The sequence below is a fragment of the Orcinus orca genome, chromosome 11 (assembly GCF_937001465.1).
Source record: "Orcinus orca chromosome 11, mOrcOrc1.1, whole genome shotgun sequence".
NCBI classification, from domain to species: domain Eukaryota; kingdom Metazoa; phylum Chordata; class Mammalia; order Artiodactyla; family Delphinidae; genus Orcinus; species Orcinus orca.
In genome coordinates, this window is record NC_064569.1 from 11,299,114 (window position 1) to 11,320,386 (window position 21,273).

Sequence of the window (21,273 nt, forward strand, 5' to 3'; positions counted from 1 at the left end):
GTAACCCGAGGTTTATTAGCATAAGCAACTCCATTTGGGGTCTGTTGTCTTGTTTTTTAATAAGACCTATAGCAAAGTTTTTACTTTATGCAATTACTTACAATTAATATACCATGATAATTGAAATTTGAAACATGTTATTGGGGGATTGGTGTTATTTAACTAAATGATGGTGTTATAAGTTGAATGATGATCCTAAAAAATAATTTGAAGTCATAACCCCTTGTATTTTAGAATGTGACCTTATTTGGAAATAAGAGTTTTTGCAGATGTAATTGATTAAGATGAGGTCATACTGAAATTAGTCCAGTATGACTGGTGTCCTTATAAGAAGATGACGTGAAGATAGGAGGGAAGAAAATCATGTGAAGATGGAGGCAGAGGTTGGAGTTATGCAGCTGTAAACCAAGGGACACCTGGGGCTACCAGAAGTGGAAGAGGCAAGGAAGGACGGAGCTGCAACATCAGACTTCTGGCTTCCAGAATAAATTTCTGTTGTTTTAAGCCACCCAGTTTATAGTACTTTGTTACAGCGGCCCTAGGAAACTAATACACATTGTAACTATATTGGAAAACTACATTTCTCCTCCTGGGTCTTTCTCCTTTACTTTCACACAGAACATATCATTTCTGACACTTCTGGTCACCAAATGTTTGGGTTCTTTTTGTTTGTTTGTTTGTTTGTTTTTTCTTTTTTCCCCACACCAAGCAATTCTGCAATACCAGCTGGGTGTTGTCCTGCAGTTTAGCTTAATTCTGACACTATGGCCCTGGAGATAGTATCACATCCCATAGGTTCATCACATACGCATGATCGATCATTGACTCCGTTTTTAGCCTTTCTCTGTTCTCAAGAGAATGAGGTGGGGTGGGACAGAGCTGACAATTCCAAGCTTCAAATCATGGCTTGGTCTTTCCAGTGACCAGCCCTCACCTGGGAGTCATCACATTAGAACAAAAGACACTTATCACCCAGGAAATTACAAGGGTTTCGGGAGCCCTGTGCCAGGAACTGGGGGACAGAGACCAATACATATTTTCTACTCTCTCACAGTAACTAAAATTATAAAATGATACACATGGTAAAATAAAATGTGGTAACTAAAATTCATGCATGTCAGAACTGTGCAAAGTGGGGACTACCTATAGTCTTAATTACCCATATTGCATATACATTTTAAACAAATTAACTAACTGCTATTTCACAAAGAGACCCAGGAGATAGGATATTGATACTTGTCATATGTAAGCATTTTAGCACGTCATTGGAGCATATCTATGATGACCCTCATAACCACATATACACATCACTTAAACACTTTCTTAAGATTGCAAAAATGAACACTTACAGCTGTTTAATAATGTATAAACATAAGAAGGAAAAGTATATATGAAAATACATGTATACTTTATATATACATGCATACTTAATATAATATATATATATTTTTTATATAATGACCAATTTTCAGTATTCTATCATATTTAGAAATTTTCCATGTAATCAAAGATGAACCTTTAATTAGCCAATATTAGCATCTTAAAATTAACTAGGGATCTTGGAGATTTTGTTTAAGTTGACATGCTATGGAACATAATTACTATTGATATGAAGAACTTTATTAGAACTATAATTCAGTTTAATTGAATATATAATTTTACATATTTCATAATCTTAAATTCTTATGTTATACTCTCTATTGATTAAATCAAGAAGACAGTTTTTTTTTTTAAAACCAAAACTATCAAACTAGTCCCATATGTCCAAGGACTCACCATAGTCCTGTGAACTTGGATTTTTATATATAAATGCATCTGAGTTAGAAGTTTTCAATGAAAAGATTTTGTTTCTTCTTGAAAGGCCAACACATTTAGAGTCTTAGAAATTCAGGGGTTTTCCTCTGTAATTCTTATGCTCTTTATAGGTTGTAAGATTTTTTTAGTCTCTATAAACCAACAAAATTGGAGCTCCTTTAACTTTAGAGGCTTTATAATCTAATTTGTGAACAGATTCCAAAAGTAATATATTACCTTGTACTCATGCAATGGGATGTGTATGCTATTTTTATATATATATATATATATATATATATATATATATATATATATATTTTTTTTTTTTTTTGGCGGTACGTGGGCCTCTCACTGCCGTGGCCTCTCCCTTTGCGGAGCACAGGCTCCGGACGCACAGGCTCAGCGGCCATGGCTCACGGGCCCAGGCGCTCTGCGGCATGTGGGATCTTCCCGGACCGGGGCACGAACCCGTGTCCCCTGCATCGGCAGGCAGACTCTCAACCACTGCGCCATCAGGGAAGCCCCGTGTATGCTATTTTTAATAACAGTCATAAAGACACACTGAGAGCCCGAAGATTCTCTTCTACAACCTTACCCATGGGCAAAAAGTAAACCCAGAACACAAAAACTCACCAGTCCAGATAGCCAAAGACATGTCTTCTTTCCAGTGGGCACAAAACATTTGCTTAATTCATTTGTATTCACAAAACGTCAAATAAGTGAGCAAAATGACGAATAAGCCAAAATTCTCTGCCATATCCCATTAAACAAAGAATAGATTCCCACCAAATCAATAGAGATCACCAAAGACTCATATCATAAAATCAGATTTCTAATCCTTGTTGCTACCAATGGGAAACAATTTATCAGCTATGTGCACACCAAAACTGGAACCAAACCTGGCCAAGAACCAAAAATAAAAACAAAACAGGGCTTCCCGGGTGGCGCAGTGGTTGGGAGCCTGCCTGCCGATGCAGGGGACACGGGTTCGAGCCCTGGTCTGGGAGGATCCCACATGCCGCGAAGCAACTGGGCCCATGAGCCACAACTACTGAGCCTGTGCATCTGGAGCCTGTGCTCTGCAACAGGAGAGGCCGCGACAGTGAGAGGCCCACGCACCGCGATGAAGAGTGGCCCCTGCTTGCCGCAAACAGAGAAAGCCCTCGCACAGAAACGAAGACCCAACGCAGCCAAATAAATAAATAAATAAATAAATAACGAATTAAAACAAACAAAAAAACAAAACAAAACAGAGTTGCACAAAAAAGGAGATACAGGAGAGTCAATGAAAGTAAAATTATATTGCTGCCTAGAATTCACTCCAAAGGCCAAAAAGAGAAATGCCTTGAGTATTCCATGTGGTATACTTCCTCAGTTTCACTGGCTGTAGTTGGGTGAGTCCAGGTTGGCATCTAGGTGGAATAGCTTCCATAACTGTGAAAGTATAATTTTATTTCTAAAACGTTTAAAATGACTCAACCACACATAGAATGACACCATCAACAATTTTCATTAACGAGGGGACTAGCAGGATTGTAAAGTTGATTTAAAGGAGAATTAGAGAAATTAAGGACTATTAAAACCTTCAAGAAAGACATACAGAAAAAAATGTTACATTTGGTACAAAAGTGATTCAAATCCGACTGGTCCATAATGCTATAACCTATGATGATATCTTTTTATACAACATTTATTACTTATATATCTGCCAGAAAAAAAAAAATCTGCATGGTGATATGTACCTCTACAGTCCTAAACCATAGTACTTAATCTTAGAACTAGAGACAACCTTTAACAGGATGAAGTATAACATTGAAAGGACAGACATTAAACTTTTGCTTTAGTTCCAAGTGTTGGATAAATTTTCTTAACAAGAATGAGAGTAAAGTGTGAAAAAAATTAGTTCAAATTTACTTCTTCTCTAGACTTTCATTTATTTCTCAGTTACTTCTGCCACATTTTTGCATTTTGCTGCGATCCCAAGCCAGGGGGCCCTGCAGCTCACCTAAAACTGCTCTCACTGAGAATTTTTCCCTAATTTATTAGCAAAAGCAAGAATTCTAATACCTTTACTTTCCTTTTAAGCAAATAAATGCTAATATTTCTTTAATAGGAACACTTTTAGCTGAATTTCTAAAAATGGAGAAATGGAGTTTGAAGCAGATCAAGTTCTAATATAACTTCCACATTTCAGGCCGCCTCACAAATAATTATGAATAATTTTTTTACATTTATTTATGCCTGTATAATATGAAACACTTACTTTTGGCTCTTCCACTCAATTACAACTTAGTTATATGTTTTGAGGTATTTATTCTGTGGTCTACTCCAAGACCTTATGTCTGTCGCATAGGACAGGGGTTTAAGAAAGCAGCATAACTCCTTCTAGCTCGTGATCTTAGATAAATACATTAACTCTTTTTGCCTCACTTTCTTTATCTGGTTTTATGTTGAAAGGAAATATAAATTCTTTCCCAAGAAGGAATATTTTACTGGTTCTTCACTGTCCCAACCAATTCATCAATCAAGATTCAATTATCCACCCATCTCTCTATCCATTAGGATTCAATTGATAACAGAAGGCCAACCAGGCAATGGTTCTTATTGTACATAAGACTTACCTAAGAAGCTTGTTAAAATGAAGATTCCTGGCCTTGTACTCAGATATTCTGATTCTATAGAACTGAGATCAGCTCAGGAGTCTGAATTTTTACTCAAGACCTCCCAGGGAATTCTTAAGCACAAGGTCCTTAGAACACATTTTGAAAATAGGCTTTGAAAGCTAATTTTCCATACCAACTGATATGGAGGCAAAACCCAAAATACAATTGGTAACTACAGTGTTAGGAGAAATTGGGGTTGACCTAGACCAAGTGGCAACTATTAAGAAAATAAAACGGGTGTAGTGGTCCAGGCACAGCAATCGCAGAAGTTAAAAGAAAAGCAGTGGGTAATTAGACACTGTAATATGAGTCCTGCCAAAAGATGCCTCACTCCAGATATCAATGGTTTTAACTTTAGAGCAGTGGGATTTGCAAGAAAAATCTGACAACCAGCTTACTAAGAGGTTGCTTAATGTGTACTTCAGAAAAACACTAGACATAACAAAGAATGGTTTAAACCACAGTAATAGAATTACAGGCAGTTGGGCAGTTCTCTGACAAGTTTAAAAGTGAAATATCTGAATATATGTGAGATGAGAAACCCCACAGAAAGGATGATATAACATCACACAGTGGGAGAGGGCAAAGTGCAAAACTTTTTGATATTGGCTGTGACCTAACATACCAAGTTCTTAGGACCCAGGACATCACTAATTCCACTCGTCAGAATATGGGCTTAGAGATATGAGAGCTGGCAATGAATTTGTTGCCCAGTTGGCTCAGTCAGATTCTGAACTCATTCTTGCTTAAAACATGATGGCTAATTATTTAGCTGGATGATACGACCCATATTGTGATTGTCAATCATCCTTGGCCTTGTTCTTGCTCAATGGGCCCATGAGCAAAGCAGCAATGGTGGCAGTGAAGGAGGCCATCATGCGTTTATCACCTGGACTTCACTTCACCAAGGCTAATTCATCTGCTAGCACTGCTAAGGATTTAATTGGCAAGCCACAGTGATCAGTGAACAATTAAGAGGAAAATAGAGAGAGAGCCCATCCATGCTTTAAGGGGAAGCAGTCTACCTGATTATAAGTCAACTTCATCAAGCTCTCCTGACAAGTAGGGGACAATGTATTGTTCTCACCTAGACTCATTCTGGTTGTGTATTCAGTTCCATAGTTATAGTGACATCATATATAAAGTTATTGGATGCATTATGCATCATTATGACACTCCATCCACATTGTCTCAGGTAGTTCTTCACAGCAAAACAAATGAGGCTGAAGCCCAGAGTATTTATTGTTATCATACTTTGTTGTGCCCACAAGTTGGCTTTAGAAGAAAGAAGAATATTTTATTGAAAATCCAACCAGGGTATCAAATTTGGAACCTCATTTTGAAAAGTTAGAGTCCTGTCTTGTAGAATGTGATAAATGTACTGAACCAGTGACCAACAAAGATACTTTCTCTCCTATAAGGAAGAATGAATCCAGGAAACAAGCAGTGTACTTGAGAGTGGCACTGCTCATCATGGCACCTAATAATTGTTTCAGAATTTTTGTTTCCTGAGCTTGAAACAATGGACTTCTCAGCTCTCAAGCCTTAGTAACCAAGAAGATGGGATGTAGTAATAGTGGAAATAAGTTTGAAGAAGAAGCTACCATCTGGCTAATTCAGGCTCCTATGACACCAAAGCAAGAGGCAGAAAAGGAAGTAATGACTTTAGCTGGATGATGGATCATGATTATAAAGGAGAAATGAAGAGTACAGCAAGAATCCTAGGGAACTCCTGGGGGCATCTTCTCTTACTATTATCTAGTGGTACCAGAGTACCAGAGACATGCACAGGCAGGATCACAAATGATTCATTGCTCTCAGAATTAAAGCTTTGAATCACTCAACTGTGGGTTGGGTGAGTAGGCGAGGGAGGAGAGGGAAAGGAGGAGTAGACTCCTACAAGCTGAGGTGCCGCCAGAAGGCAAAGCACACACAGTCTAGGTAAAGGGAGGGGTCAGTTACTAAGCATCAACACTAGCTAGTGCCTCATGACCAGTTGCAGATGTGACAGCTTTAGCCATAGTCTCTACATCATATTTATTATTATTGCTACTTTGTCTTTTTACTAATTGTAATAGAAATTACAAATTTTCCTTCACTATTCCTTTCTTCCTTTGTAACAGAACATTCAGTTTTTATCTAGGTACATGACTACTCAAAATAAAGACTGCTTTTCCTCATCTCTCTTTAAGCTAGGTATGTGCACGTGACCCCATTCTCACCAGTGGAATATAAGGAGAAATGCTGTTTGTGAAAGTCCTTAAGTGGGGGTAGTAGGGACATACCATTTTCACTTCCTTCTTTTTCCTGCTGACTGAAAGAATGTATGTGTGTCATCTTATTTGAGAATATTCAATTCTTACATTCAGGATAAGACAAACAAATGAGATATTTGAAACTCCTAAGAAGTACTAAGCCTAAACACCAGGTAAGCTAGTAGCCTATGAAATACAGGTGAAACTTGTGGAGGGTGTTAACTACAGATAATGTGTAAACACGTAGCTTGTGAGACATAGGCAGAATTTATAAAATGTGTTAAATACAGATTTGAGGTAAGTTAGTAACTTGTAAAACATGTTGAAGTTACATATAATAAATGGAGTATAGGGACTTCCCTGGTGGTCCAGTGCTTAAGACTCCGTGCTTCCACTGCAGGGGGAGCGGGTTCCATCCCTGGTGGGGGAACTAAGATCCCACATGCCGCATGGTGTGGCCAAAAAAAAAAAAAAAAAAAAAAAAAATGGAGTGTATGACAGGACAAACAAGAATGCTAGTCACAGGTAGAAAGGGGTGAAAAGGTCAAGGCACAAGGTGTAGATACATCTCTAGGCTAACAGCTAGGCCATCCTTCAGGCGGCTGCTGTGGTAGGTGGAATTGTAAAATGGCCCCCAAATTTCTGGCCCCTGGTTATCTACACATCTTCACTTAGTTATTCATCAAACATTGATTTAGGTGTTGCTGTGAAGGGATTTTGCTGATGTATTTGAGATCCTCAATCAGTTGACCTTGAGATAGGGGGACTATTCAGGTGGGCCTGACCTATAACTACTAGAGCCCTTTACACACAGGCCTAGAGATCAGAGACGGAAAGCCAGAGATTCAAAACAAGAGGAATTGATGCACCATTCCTGCCTTGAAGATGGAAGGGGGACACGTTGCCAAGAATGTCAGCAGCCTGCTGGTGCCAAGAGCAGCCCCTAGCTCACAGTCGCTGAGGAAAGGGGACCCCAGTCCTGCAACTTCAGGAACTGAATTGTGTCAACAAGAAGAATGAGCTTGGAAGTGGTTTTGTCCACAGAGCCTCAGACAAGAACTCAGCCCAGCTGAACCTTGACTTCAGCCTTGTGATGCCTTGAGCAGAGAACCTAGTCATGCGGTGCCAGACCTCTAACCTACAGAGCTGTGACTACTAAATGGGTATTGTTTTAAACTGCCAAATTGGTGGTAATTTGAGACACAACAATGGGAAAGGAATACAGCTACTCATTAGTGATATTCATTATGGTATCATTCTGGCCTCACATGTGCTCTACCCTACAAACATAGATAACACGCATAATTGTTCAGCAGGCTAATTAGGGAGCTACACTGGTAGCCAGGCATACTCACCCATTTCTTGCTGATAGAACACATGAGTGTGTTGGTTCCAGACACCTCCTGTCTGCCAAGCTCCCTTGCTCAAATCCTAGCTCTGCTCGTCAAAATCACACCATCAAAGGGGAAGATATGTGTGGCAGAGAGAAAAAGAGAATATATGAACATTATGTAACCCAGGGTTCAGATAATGTGGTCCTTCCATCCCACTTGCATCCTATCTTAAGTGTGCAAAATTGTTATCCCATTTCATTTTCCTTGTTTTTCATTCTGTTTTAAATTGATTTAATAAACCATATAATTTGAGCATCTTTACTTGGTCTGCAGACCTTTTTGTTTCATGACTTCTGTGACAGCTTGCATGGTAGTGTACTTAAAGTCTACTGTTGCATCAAGGTAATTTCCCATAGGACAAATGGGGACATAATGGCTGGCACTCAAGCAGCCATTTTGGTCCCATGAGGCAAAAGGTCCATGCTGAGGATGATATTGCTGTCAGATACAAGGAGAAACAATTTAGAAGAAGACTGAATTTCTTATATAATGGAGGGCTGTGACAGCCCTGGATTGCCTACCTCTGACTATTTTTTATGTGTGAGAGAAATAAACTTCTATCTTTTAAAAGTCAGTATTATTGATTTTCCATCACTCACAGCTGAGCCTGACTTTATGTAGTAATGTTTCATGTTTCCTCCACTATTTCAAATAATTGGTTTTTTAAATGTGGTCTGGGCTTCCCTGGTGGTCCAGTGGTTAAGACTCTACACTTCCATTGCAGGGGGCATGGATCTGATCCCTGGTCAGGGAAGTTCCGCGTGCTGCGAGGTGTGGCAAAAATAAAAATAAAAATAAAATGTGGTCCAAGGCCTATCAAAATGATCTGTGCTACTTGTCAAAAAATTTAATTTCTTAGATGCTCAGGTTCTTAGATTCTGAAGACTACGGTAGAGTCCAAGAATCTTTATTAGTGATGAGTGAAGATTGGGTATTCCTATGCCACCAGTATTTGTAAACCACTGATCAACAGGGAATGTTTGTGGTATTTACATTTAGAATTTAATCCAAAGACTAAAGAAGAGCAAGGAGTAAAACTTGGAGAGGTCCCCAAAGGAATCAGAGGGCTAATATAAAATGCCTGGAGATTTTGAACTGAAGGGGAAAAACCAACTTTGAAAATTACCCCTTGTATTAGTTTAGTGTGGCTGCCATAAAAAAATCACCACAAATTTGGTGGCTTAAAACAAACACACCTTTATTCTCTCATAGTTCTGGGGTTCAGAAGTGCAAAATCAAAGTGTTAGCAGGGCCACACTCCCTCCAAAGGCTCCGGGGGAGATGTGATTCCTTGCCTCCTTTCGCTACTCGTGGTTGCCTGCCATTCCTTGGCATTCCTTGGCTCTTGGCCACATCACTCTGAACTCTGCCTCTGTTTTCACATTGCCTTCTCCTCTGTGTGTCTTTCTAATATCCCTCTACCTCTCTCTTATAAGGATACATTTGATTGTATTTCAGGCCCACCCAGATAATACAGGATAAACTCTTCCTTTGAAGATCCTTAATTTAATCACATCTTTTGCCATACATGGTAATATTCATTCTTTGGTCATATAAGTTAGTATTAACAGGTTCTGAGGGTTAGGAAGTAAATACACCTTTTAGGGGAGGGGACATTTTTTCTCCTACTACACGTCTTAATATCACTTTAAAAAAAATTAATTAATTAATTTATTTTTGGCTGTGTTGGGTCTTTGCTGCTTCATGTGTGTTTTCTCTAGTTTCTCTAGTGGCCAGCGGGGGCTACTCTTCATTGTGGTGCGCGGGCTTCTCTTTGCGGTGGCTTCTCTTGTTGCGGAGCGTTGGCTCTAGTTGTGTGGGCTTCAGTAGTTGTGGCACGCTGGCTCAGTAGTTGTGGCTCACAGGCTCTAGAGCGCAGGCTCGGTATTTGTGGCACATGGGCTTAGTCGCTCCACGGCATGTGGGATCTTCCCAGACCAGGGCTCTAACCCATGTCCCCTGCATTGGCAGGCGGATTCTTAACCACTGTGCCACCAGGGAAGTCCAATATCACTTTTTGATAGAGTAGTTAAACCGTGTATTAACAACAATTTGAATACATTTATAGTTTTTCACATGATAGATCATAAGGAGACGTTTCATGCATTACACCCAAAAAGTGAAATATACAGGACATAAAGTCATACTAGCTACCACCCCCACTATCCTCTTTTAACTCAAGCCCTACTCAGGGAAGCCACCTTGAATTGCATTTCAGGATTAATGATTAGATCAGGGTAGGTACATGATTGGAGGGAAGCTAGTTTATAACCTATGAGATTACCTGTTAAACATGTGATTGTAAACATCTAAGACAAACACCCTAGCTTCCTCTGTAATTTTGACTAAGGAGTTTGAAATGTGGCGGAGATTGGCAGTTAGCAGAGAGATTTGGATTTAATAGTCTGGGGGCGGGCCTAAGATTTTTTTCTCTCTTTTTTTAATCAGCTTTCTACTAGTTCCTATGTACTTCATAATTGGAGATCTCAGTTGTATTGAAAAGATTATGGTATATTGAGTCAAGTATTTAAATCTTGTCCCTACCACTTACTAGCTTTGTGGTTGTCACTTAATCTCTCTGATTCCTAATTTCCTCCACTATGAAGGTTATGTCTACCTATCATGGTTGTAAAGACTGCATGACACAAAATATTTAAAATACCTGGCACAGTACTAGGCACACTGGAAACCCTCAGTAAATGGAATGTACTAAGGGCTTTAAGGCAGTAAAGAAACAGATAAGGTGACTAAAACTACAAACATGGTCAAGTCACAAATTTTAAGGAATTTGACAAAGTTCTCACGGTCTTTTGCATCTCTCTATATGAAATGTTATCAGGAGCCCACTGGATACCTGTATACCAGATTCAGTCTAGCTTAACATATGTAATTTTGTTAAAATTTCTCTTCCTACCATATGTGATTATATAATGATAATAAGGGATAATTAACTTTTGTTCAGAAATCTCTTTATCTCTGGTTAGAAATTTGCATTTCTGACCATCTGTAGATTGCAGGCCCCATGAGACTGTATCCTGGTCCTACTGGGGCATTTCTTGTTTATATATGGTAATGATGTTATATTTCAACACTAATTGACATTAACAAGACTATTTTCATATAGTGGGAAGGTATATTCACATGAGTCTGGCAAAATGGAAGTCTTCAAAGATAGGCAGAGTTCAACATCACTAATTATCAGAGAAATGCAAATCAAAACTACAATGAGTTATAGCCTCATACCTGCTAGAACAGCAGTGCACTGTTGCTGGGAATGTGAGTTGGTACAGCCAATATGGAAAACAATATGGAGATTCCTCAAAAAATTAAAAATAGAACTACCATATGATCCAGCAATTCCACTTCTGGGTATTTATCTGAAGAAAACAAAAACATTTGAAAAGACATATGCACCCCATGTTCACTGTAGAATTATTTACAATAGCCAAGATATGCAAACAACCTAAGTGTCCATCCACAGATGAACGATAAAGAAAATTTGGTATGTACAAACAATAGAAAATTATTCGGCCATAACAAAGAATGAAATCTAGCTATTTATGACAACATGAATGGACCTCAAGGACGTTATGCTAAGTGAAATAAGTCAGACAGAGAAAGACAAGTACCATATGATCTCTCCTACATGTGGACGCTAAAAAACATACAGAAAATGAAACTTATAGGGAACAGATTGCTGGGTGCCAGAGACAGGGGGGTGGAGAGGGTGGGCTAAATGGGTGAAGGGAGTCAAAAAGTACAAACTTCCAGTTTAAAAAAAAAAATCGATAATCACTGCCTCCCTTTTCCTCCTTTTGCCATTTGTTTGCTTAAAAAGCTGGTTTATTTGTATGTAGAATTTCCCATTTTATAGATTTTGCTAATTGCAAACATGTTCTTCTATTCCTTGTATTTCCTGTAAACTTGTTAAATCTAGAAATTTTATTAGATTAGGGTTCAATATTCTTTGGCAAGCATGTGTCAGAGATGATGCTGTATACTTCATATTGTATTGCATCATGAGTCAAATAATGCCCTTTTTTGTGTGGACAAGATTGGCTTTGAGTTCAGGTATTGTTAGCCTAATTCATTCATCATCAAGTTTCCTAACAATATTTCAGCTAATGCCATAGTTTTCAAATTGTAGTCCATAAACTCTGGGGATCTCTGAAATTCTTCCAGGGAGTCTGCAAGGTCAAAAATATTTCAAAATAATAATAGACATTATTTGCTTTTCCTCTTTATATTCTCACAAGTGTACAGCAGAGTTTTTCAGATGCTACATGACATTCTTGTGTTTTAAATTTTTCTCAGTTTTAATTTCTAGTGTAATTAATATTGAGATATATAACTTTCAAAAAGAAAACCTCCTTGTGGTGTCCAATAATTTTTAAAAGTGTGAGGCATCCCTGAGAAAAAGTTGGAGAACAACTGAGCCTATGAATTTAGTAGCCATTGATGATTATTCCCTGAATTTATTATTTCATTAGAGGTTGTAAAATATTAATATTAAAATGTAAATCTGATCTTTTCCCTCTTCTGCTTAAATCAGTTCTGCTTGTTCTTCAGTTAAAGTGAAACATCTGAGGGACATGATAGAGTATCCTATTATAGATTGATGATGTCTATTGGTGCTTTTGCACTGAGGAAGTTTCTATTTCTGGACACAAAGCAAGAGATTGATATTCCAGGATTTACCCAGAGAGCCAATACCGGAGATCAGAGAAATTAACAGAGCTTTGTCACAGTTTTTGCTAGAGAAACACAATTGAAGGCATGAGGAGCTAAGATGCCAGTAAGAAGAGAGGAATGGAGAATTGAGGTTGACATGCAGAGAGTTTCCCCTTGTCGTTTGCTAAATTCTTAAGTTGTAAAATTCTTCAGCTAAGAAACAAAGTAGAGTGCTTCCAAAAATTAGAGTGGAGAGTTTTGCAATCTCAAGGTACTAAGGAGGTAAAGATTAGAATTTAGAACTTTCTGGGGAAGGGCTCAGGGTAACATATCAGGCATTTTGTTGAAAGCCCTGGAGAAGTATACCATAAGCATAGGGGAAAAAACAGGGGCAGACAAAAATCCTTACCCAAATGATGGCCCCTTGATTAAAGGAGCACCTATTGTCTTCAAAGAAAAAGGGAGGGTAAATCTTCTCTGAAGGAAACAATATCATCTGGAGATTTTACAACTTCTATACATGATATCTAGCATCCAGTCAAAAATTACTAGGTATGCCAAGAGACAAGAACATAAAATAGATAAGTGAAGACAAAATAGAGGACAGAAATAGATCCACAGCTGATCCAGATATTGAAAACAGCAGACAAGAACTTTAATGTGTTCAAGAAAATCACAGTAGAGATGGACAAAACTGATGAAAGAATGGAGAATTTAATCAGAAAACTGGAATCTATATAAGGGAATCAAATGGAATTTCTAATTCTAAACTGTAAAATCTCACCTCAGTGGTAACTGAACTTAACAACTTAATGGAAGTGTCCCACAGTAGATTAGCACAAAAGAGATCATTAGTGAACTGAAAACAGAAAAATTTTCTGAAGCACAGAAAGAAAAAAAGAATGAAAAATACAGAAAAGAGCATACGAGAAATGTTAGCATAATGAAAAAGTCTAATATGAATCTAAATGATGTTTCAGAAGGAGAGGAGAAGTAAGTGTCTGAAGAAATATTTGAAGAGATAACAGCAGAGAATTTTCCAAAATTCTTCCAATTGTTCTCTTCTCCTCTACTTCTTCCCACTCTCTAATCTTTTTTTTTTTTTTGCGGTACGTGGGCCTCTCACTGTTGTGGCCTCTCCTGCTGCGGAGTACAGGCTCCGGACGCACAGGCCCAGCAGCCATGGCTCACGGGCTCAGCCGCTCCGCGGCATGTGGGATCTTCCTGGACTGGGGCATGAACCCGTGTCCCCTGCATCGGCAGGCAGACTCCCAACCACTGCGCCACCAGGGAAGCCCTCTCATCTCTTTTTTCTTCTTCTTTTCCCTGTGTTTTAGCTTGGATAATATATATTGATTTTCTTCAAGTTCACTGATCCTTTATCCTACATCCAGTATGCTGCTAAGCCTATACAATGAATTCTTAATTTCAATTATTGTATCTTTCAGTTCTAGAATATATACTTGCTTGTTTTTTAGAAATTTATTTTTATTAAGTTCTCTATATTTTAACTGTTTTTTTTTTTCTTGCGGTACATGGGCCCCTCACTGTTGTGGCCTCTCCCGTTGCAGAGCACAGGCTCCGGATGCGCAGGCTCAGTGGCCATGGCTCACGGGCCCAGCCACTCCGCGGCATGTGGGATCTTCCTGGACTGGGGCACAAACCCGTGTCCCCTGCATCGGCAGGCAGACTCTCAACCACTGTGCCACCAGGGAAGCCCTATTGTAACTGTTTTATATGTCTTTTCCCCTGTTTTCCTTAACACATTCCTAATAGTAATTTAAAAGTTCTTGTTTGCCAGTTCCAACATCTGGGTAATCTATGGTTCTGCTTTTAATGGCTATGTTTTCCCTGTTGACAAGTCACACTTTCCTTCATATTTGCATGTCTCATTTCTTTTTTTTATTGTATGCTGAACATTATATATCTAAAAATTTATGGGAACTGAAATATTATTTTGTCCCAGAGAGTGCGTGTCTTTTCTACTGTCAGGAAGCTAGACTGAGAAACATTACTTTGATCCAATCAGGATTATGCTCTGTTGGGTTTAGATTACAAGTTTATTTTGTTTGAGTTCACCTCAGGTTTCAAACATCTTGAGGGTGAAATCTGGAGTTCTCTCCTGTGTGTATAACATACCCATTCCTCTGGCAGGACTTTTAGACTAGGCATTGTGAGACTGGCTACATCTTACCTGGAAGCATAACTCCTGCAATTAACAAATTTATTATTGCTTATGAAAGATAATTTGGAAAATAATTCCAAATAGAAAGACAAAACTCAATCAAAATGCCATCACTTCAATAAAGCTACATCATTATTTTGATGTATTTTCTTACAGAAATTATCCTAGGGCTAGATAGTTTATAATTATTTCATTATTTAATTGAAATTCTAGAAGTAAGTATATACTTTGATTGAGGTGAGGTTACCTAAAAAATATTTTTTTTTGTCAAATCCTAAAGGAAAATAATATTTATAATGAGACTGCTTGCTTTTAAATTTTGTCCAATTTTCTTTGAGAAGGAGGCATCCACACTTTTGCATTCTTGCAAGATCATTAGGATGGTAAAGTCAATTCATTATGGCTTCTTAAATTATTATTCTCAGAATTTTTGTTGGGAGTTGTGTGCTGTACCTATAAATAGTTCTTTTAAACAAATCTTTTTAACTACCCAAACCCTGCTAATTATGGAGGTATTAATTTTGGTGACTCTCTTAGATAAATAGGTCTATAACTGTCAGTAGCTCTTCTAAAAGGGTAGATAGGTCATATATTTTCTGAACCTTTGCATATCAAAGAATAAAATTTGTTACTTTTCTACATGAAAGACAATTTAAACATAATTTCTAATGGCCCATCCTTTCCCTCCCAAAACTCTTACGATATTGCTCAATTAAGTATTTGGTATTTAATATAACAGAGGAGAAGTCTGATGTTAATTTGATTTTTGTTCTTTGAAATATAGCATATTGTGTCTCCATTTTTCACCCACCCACCAAATACCCACCACGGCATATATACCCTCTTAAGCCCATACCAAGCTGAAGTGAAGCACTGGCCATTGCTCTCTGAAGGTTATCTTAGTCAAATGCGGTGATGAACAGACAAAGAGGTCATATATTGACCTTGACAAGTTCCAGATGGTCCTCACTCTCCTTCACTTCACCTCCAACTTGTCTTCCTATCTGCCAAACCTGTTGATGAGCAACAGACACTTGGTTTAAACACAGAGGCAATAACTAACTACGCAGAGGCAATAGCTTTCCCTTTGCAGTCCCACTTAGGCAGCTATATATGCTTTACTTTTCTGATTAGTTAGTTGGTGACTCCTTCTCTGTTCCTTCAACTAGCCTTCTCTGGTTGTTACTTCCCCAGCTCCTACTACAGGTGTAGAAGGTTTAAATCCTATAGTAAATCTCTTATTCCATAAGACTTATTAAGATCTCTGCTTCTCTCACTAAACTCAGCTGATATTGTTATTGGTACTGAAAATTGTTCCAGGGGAACAGAAACATGATGATGGGACTTTAGAATTGATTCTCTGATCTACCTAAATTTGGGATTAATGACCCTGTTGCCAGTAATAAAATGGTAGCCTATTGCATGAAGTGGCAAAATAGTTACTTAAATTATAACACATGGTCATGAGAAATCAACTGCCTATAGAAATAGCTGATACCATAGATTATCTTAGGGGAAAAACAATAGTGTTGGTTGATTGCTTCCAGATGCACTATAGAACTTGAGGAAAGAAAATGATTAGTTCAGAACTTTAAATTCCCAGTTTTAGATCCAGGTAAGGAACAAGATGGCTTCTATGACTGCCCTAAAATAAATCTTTATTTCTTTTAGCTGCAGAGTGTCAAGGTTTCTGACCAAGCCCAAAGTCTAGTCATGTGGATGGCTAGGTTACAATGCAAATTAAAATTATAACATCAAATGGTCTCTTATATTAATGTTAGAACATTGATTGGAAGGAGTGAGAGAATTGGGGTGGGAACATAGAGGAGACTCCATTTAGGCTAAGAACCCAAATTTTGTCAAGCATCTTTTGCATCAGAAATAGCCTTTTGTACTCTGTCTCTGTAAATTAGTCTCCCCTTGTCTGAAGAACCAGTAATGACCTTTCCTGAACTGGTTGATTTATAGGGTCCAGTGATCCAGGGTATGGACTTGGAAGGTACCCCTTCCAAGATAAAGTACAAGTTGTTTCATCTGATTCTTCCTACCAGTAAGGATGCCTATTGGGCCTCTTTGGATTTTAGAGACAACATACTCTGATCCACTTACTGGATAACCCAAAAGCCTGCTGGTTTGGTGTGGATCCTGGAAGAATCTCAGCATCAGATTGAGGCTTCTGCACAATCTGCTCTGTCATTTGGGCCATATAACTCAGCAGATATGATTGTGCTTATGCTTTCTTTGGTATGGATAGGGATACTGTATGAAGCCTTTGGCAGGCTCCTATAGGATTTTGAAACAGAGCTATGCCATCTTCTGCAGATGGCTACTGTCCTTTGAGAAATAGCTCTGTCCTGCTATTGGCCCTAATACAGACTGATAACTTGACCACAAGCCACTAAGTTACCATGTGACCTCAGCTGCCCATCATGAACTGAGTATTGTATGACACATAAAACCCTAAAATTAAGTATGCACAGCAGCACTCTATCATCAATCTAGATTGGTCTTGAGAAACTCCTACAGAAAGTAGTAAGTTTTATGAGTCTGTTTCCATCTCCTGCTACATTGCCTCTTCTCTCTCTTGCACCTGTGAATGCACTGAAAATTCCTATAACTAAGAAAAATTTGGGCCTGGGTTACAGATGGTTCTGAATTATATGCTGGCACCACCTGAAATTGGATGGCTGCAGTCCCACAGCCACACCCTGGGGTGGACCTGAAGAGTACCGGTGAAGGAAAAACCTCATTGGGCAGGATTTCAAGTGGTACATTTAGCTGTCTACTGTATCTGGACCAAATAGTTGGCCAGAAGTATGGATCTACATTCATGGGCATTTGCTGACATCTGGCTGGATGGTCAGGGATGATACAGAATTGGAAGACTGATGACACAGCGTCTGGGGTAGAGGTATGTGAATGGACCTCTCCAAATGAGGACAGGGTATGGAGATATTTGCATCCCATGTGAATACCACCAAAGGGCAACCTCAACAAAAGAGGATATTTATAATAAGGTAGGAAAGATGACCCATTCTGCAGATGTCAGGCATCATTTTTCCTCAGACATCCCTGTCCTTGTTAAATGGGCTTTTGCACAAAGTGGTCATGTGGTCAGGGATGGAAGTTATGCATAGACTTAGCAACATGAATTTCCACTGACCAAAACCATTGCAGTGAGCCCAAGCTACAACAGTAGAGATCAACAATGACCCTCCTGCTTTAGAACCATTCCTGGAGGATAAGCCAACCTTGGTAGGAGGATGATTACATTAGATTAATTCCATCATTCAAAGGGTACACACTGTTCTCACTGAAACAGACTATTTCAGACTAATATAATTTGGAAGCATATTTACCTTCCCTGCCTACAGTACTTCTGCCAAAATCACTACAACCTGTGGATTTACAGAATGCCTTCATCACAATATTCCAAAGAATAGCATTTCCAACCAAGGAACTCATTTTACAGCAAATGACATATGGTGATATGCTCATCTCATAGAATTCACTAGTCTTACCATGTCCCCATCACCTAAAACAACTGTCCTAATAGAATGGTAGAATGGCCTTTTGCTTTAAGACTAGGTTGTCTTTTAGAGTAATTGAAAATATTTTCTTTTACCTTCATTTATTGATTTCTGATACTCTTTATTGCTTTATGTTGATCCATGTTTCTCACCTAATATTCTTTCTCCCTGAGAACTTCTTCAACATTTCTTTTAGAGTAGTTCTATTGACAGTGAATTCCTTCAGTTCTGATTTGTCTGAGAACATTTTTATTTCCTCTTCATTTTTAAGGATATTTTTGCCAGGTATAGAATTATGGGTTGCTTTTTTTTTTTCTTTCAGCACTTGAAAGATGTCACTTTATTGTCTTCTTGCTTGCATAGTTTTTTTGTTTGTTTTTTGCGGTACGTGGGCCTCTCACTGCTGTGGCCTCTCCTGCTGCGGAGCACAGGCTCCGGATGTGCAGGTTCAGTGGCCATGGATCCTGGGCCCAGCCGCTCCCTGGCATGCAGGATCCTCCCGGACCGGGCCACGAACCTGCGTCCCCTGCATCGGCAGGTGGACTCCCAACCACTGTGCCACCAGGGAAGCCCGCTTCCATAGTTTTTGATGAGACATATGTTATAATTCTAAGCCTTGCCCCTCTGTAAGTAATGTATCTTTTTCTCTGGATGACTTCAAGATTTTTGTTTGTCTGGTTTGCAGCTCTTTCAATATGATATGTCTAAGTTGTGGGGTTTTGGTATTTATCCTACTTGGTTCTCTGAGGTTTTTGGATATATGACTTATTGTCTGTCATTAATTTTGGAAAAATTTTGCCCATTATTTAGTCAAATATTCTGCCTTGTTCTTTCTTCTCCTTCTGGGATTATAATTATGTATATATCACACCATTCGATACTATCCCACATCTCTTGGTTATTCTGTTCTGTTTGTTCATTTATTCTTGTTTTTCTTTTTGCATTTTACTTTGGGTAATTTCTGTTGGCTTATCTTCAAGTTTATTGGTTCTTTGCTTACCTATGTTGAGTCTACTGATAAGCTCATTTACAGCATTCTTCACCTCCATTACTGTTTTTTTTTTTTAGCTCTCCCAGCCATATTGTACTGTTATTTTAAAAGTCAAATCATTTTAGCATGAGGTGGTGGGGAAGGGTGGGGGATATAATGTGGAGATTAAGTCATAGCTTTAAGCAGGCACTGTAAACTTGGGTCTTGGGGTATGGATTTCATAAGTGTTCTGTGTCTCTTGCAAATATATACTAGGCCTAGCATGTCTTCCTGCTCCTCCTATAGGGGTAGAGCATTCTTTTTGTCCTACAGTTAGTTTTTGTTGCTTTTTTCACTGCAAATTAAGTTTTTTGTTCCACAGAGGAGATAGGAGAGACAGGTTTCAGCAGTGACTGTGTTCCCCTCTCCCAGCTGGCACTGTGAAGCAATCTTTCTCAGGATTCCCCCACTCTTCCTCATGGGAGTGGTTGGATTCCTGGAGGAAAAGCCTGAAAGAGTGTGCAATCCCCTGCATGTCTATGTCCCTCAGGAGCCTCACACTCATTTTAGCCCATACCTGGACTTTAGCCATTTGGTAAAAAATTGCTAGCTGCATCTTCTTACTGGCTTAAATGATATCTGGAAGCATCTGCCAAGGTAAAAAAGTGCTCAGACCTTGTTTTTCTCTGTCTCTCTCCAGATTTCAGGTTAGCTGTTTGCCCTATAGCTGCAGTTCTCAAACGGGTTCAAGAAAAGTCATTAATTTGCACAGATAATTTATTTTGCTGTAAGGGTGACACTCTTTTCAGCTTTCTGAGCTAAATCTGGAAGCCAAGAATGGCCTTTTGAAGGCTTAGTTATGATGTCAACTGGGTGGCAACACTTTGTGGGGCTGAGATAATGTTCTCCAGTTTGTGACATATACTCTGATTCAGTGACAAAAGTAGGATTCATGAGTCTCAAAATCAAAGGCTGGATATGCGAGTGCCGCCTTTTGCAATTACACTTAATGTTCCACTAGTGAATTCTTTGCTTCCTATCCCACAACTTTAGGCTCTGCTGATCTGGAGGTATTTGTTCCCAAGTGAAGACTGTTCCACCAGCGAATACATTGATTTTATTAAACGAGAAATTACCTGGTTTTTAGGCAACTCGTGCCAGTGAATGATACTGTACTGGTTGGGGGTAATTAATACTATTAAGGAGAAATTAGGTTGTTGCTACATAATGGACATAAAGAGAAGTATGTCTGGAACACAGGAGTTACTCTGGGGGTGTCTCTTAGTACACCCATATCCTGTGATAAAATTAATGGGAACACTACAACAAACCAGTAAAATCAGGACCATTAATGGAACAAACCCTTCAGAAACAAAAGTTTGGATCATCACAGGTAGGGAAACAGAACCATTTGAGGGGAATAGCAACATGTAATGAGTAGTAGAAGAATTCAGTTATAAATACCACGTACAACAGTGTGATCAGCTGTTATCACTTGAAAGCATGTGACCAATTGTTATCCTATTCTAACACTTATTAGTGATTATTCTCCCTTCACTGAACCCAGAATGATGTACTTCTCTAACCAGAAGGAGGAGAAATGTCTGTGGACAGACAAAAACAACTATTGTGGGGCTTCCCTGGTGGTGCAGTGGTTGAGAGTCCGCCTGCCGATGCAGGGGACACAGGTTTGTGCCCCGGTCCGGGAAGATCCCACACGCCGTGGAGCGGCTGGGCCCGTGAGCCATGGCCGCTGAGTCTGCGCGTCCGGAGCCTGTGCTCCGCAAAGGGAGAGGCCATGACAGTGAGAG

At 39.0% G+C, this 21,273-nt stretch overlaps 1 long non-coding RNA gene across 1 annotated transcript; it reads right to left on the reverse strand.

Moving 5' to 3' along the window:
• Positions 1-8,067: 8,067 nt before the first annotated feature.
• On the reverse strand, positions 8,068-15,954 carry LOC125960376 (uncharacterized). The gene is made up of 3 exons (XR_007469946.1): positions 15,819-15,954; positions 11,350-11,483; positions 8,068-8,149 (listed from the first exon to the last, which is right to left on the reverse strand). It is a non-coding gene; the product is annotated as an uncharacterized LOC125960376 (long non-coding RNA).
• Between the last annotated feature and the right edge of the window lie 5,319 nt (positions 15,955-21,273).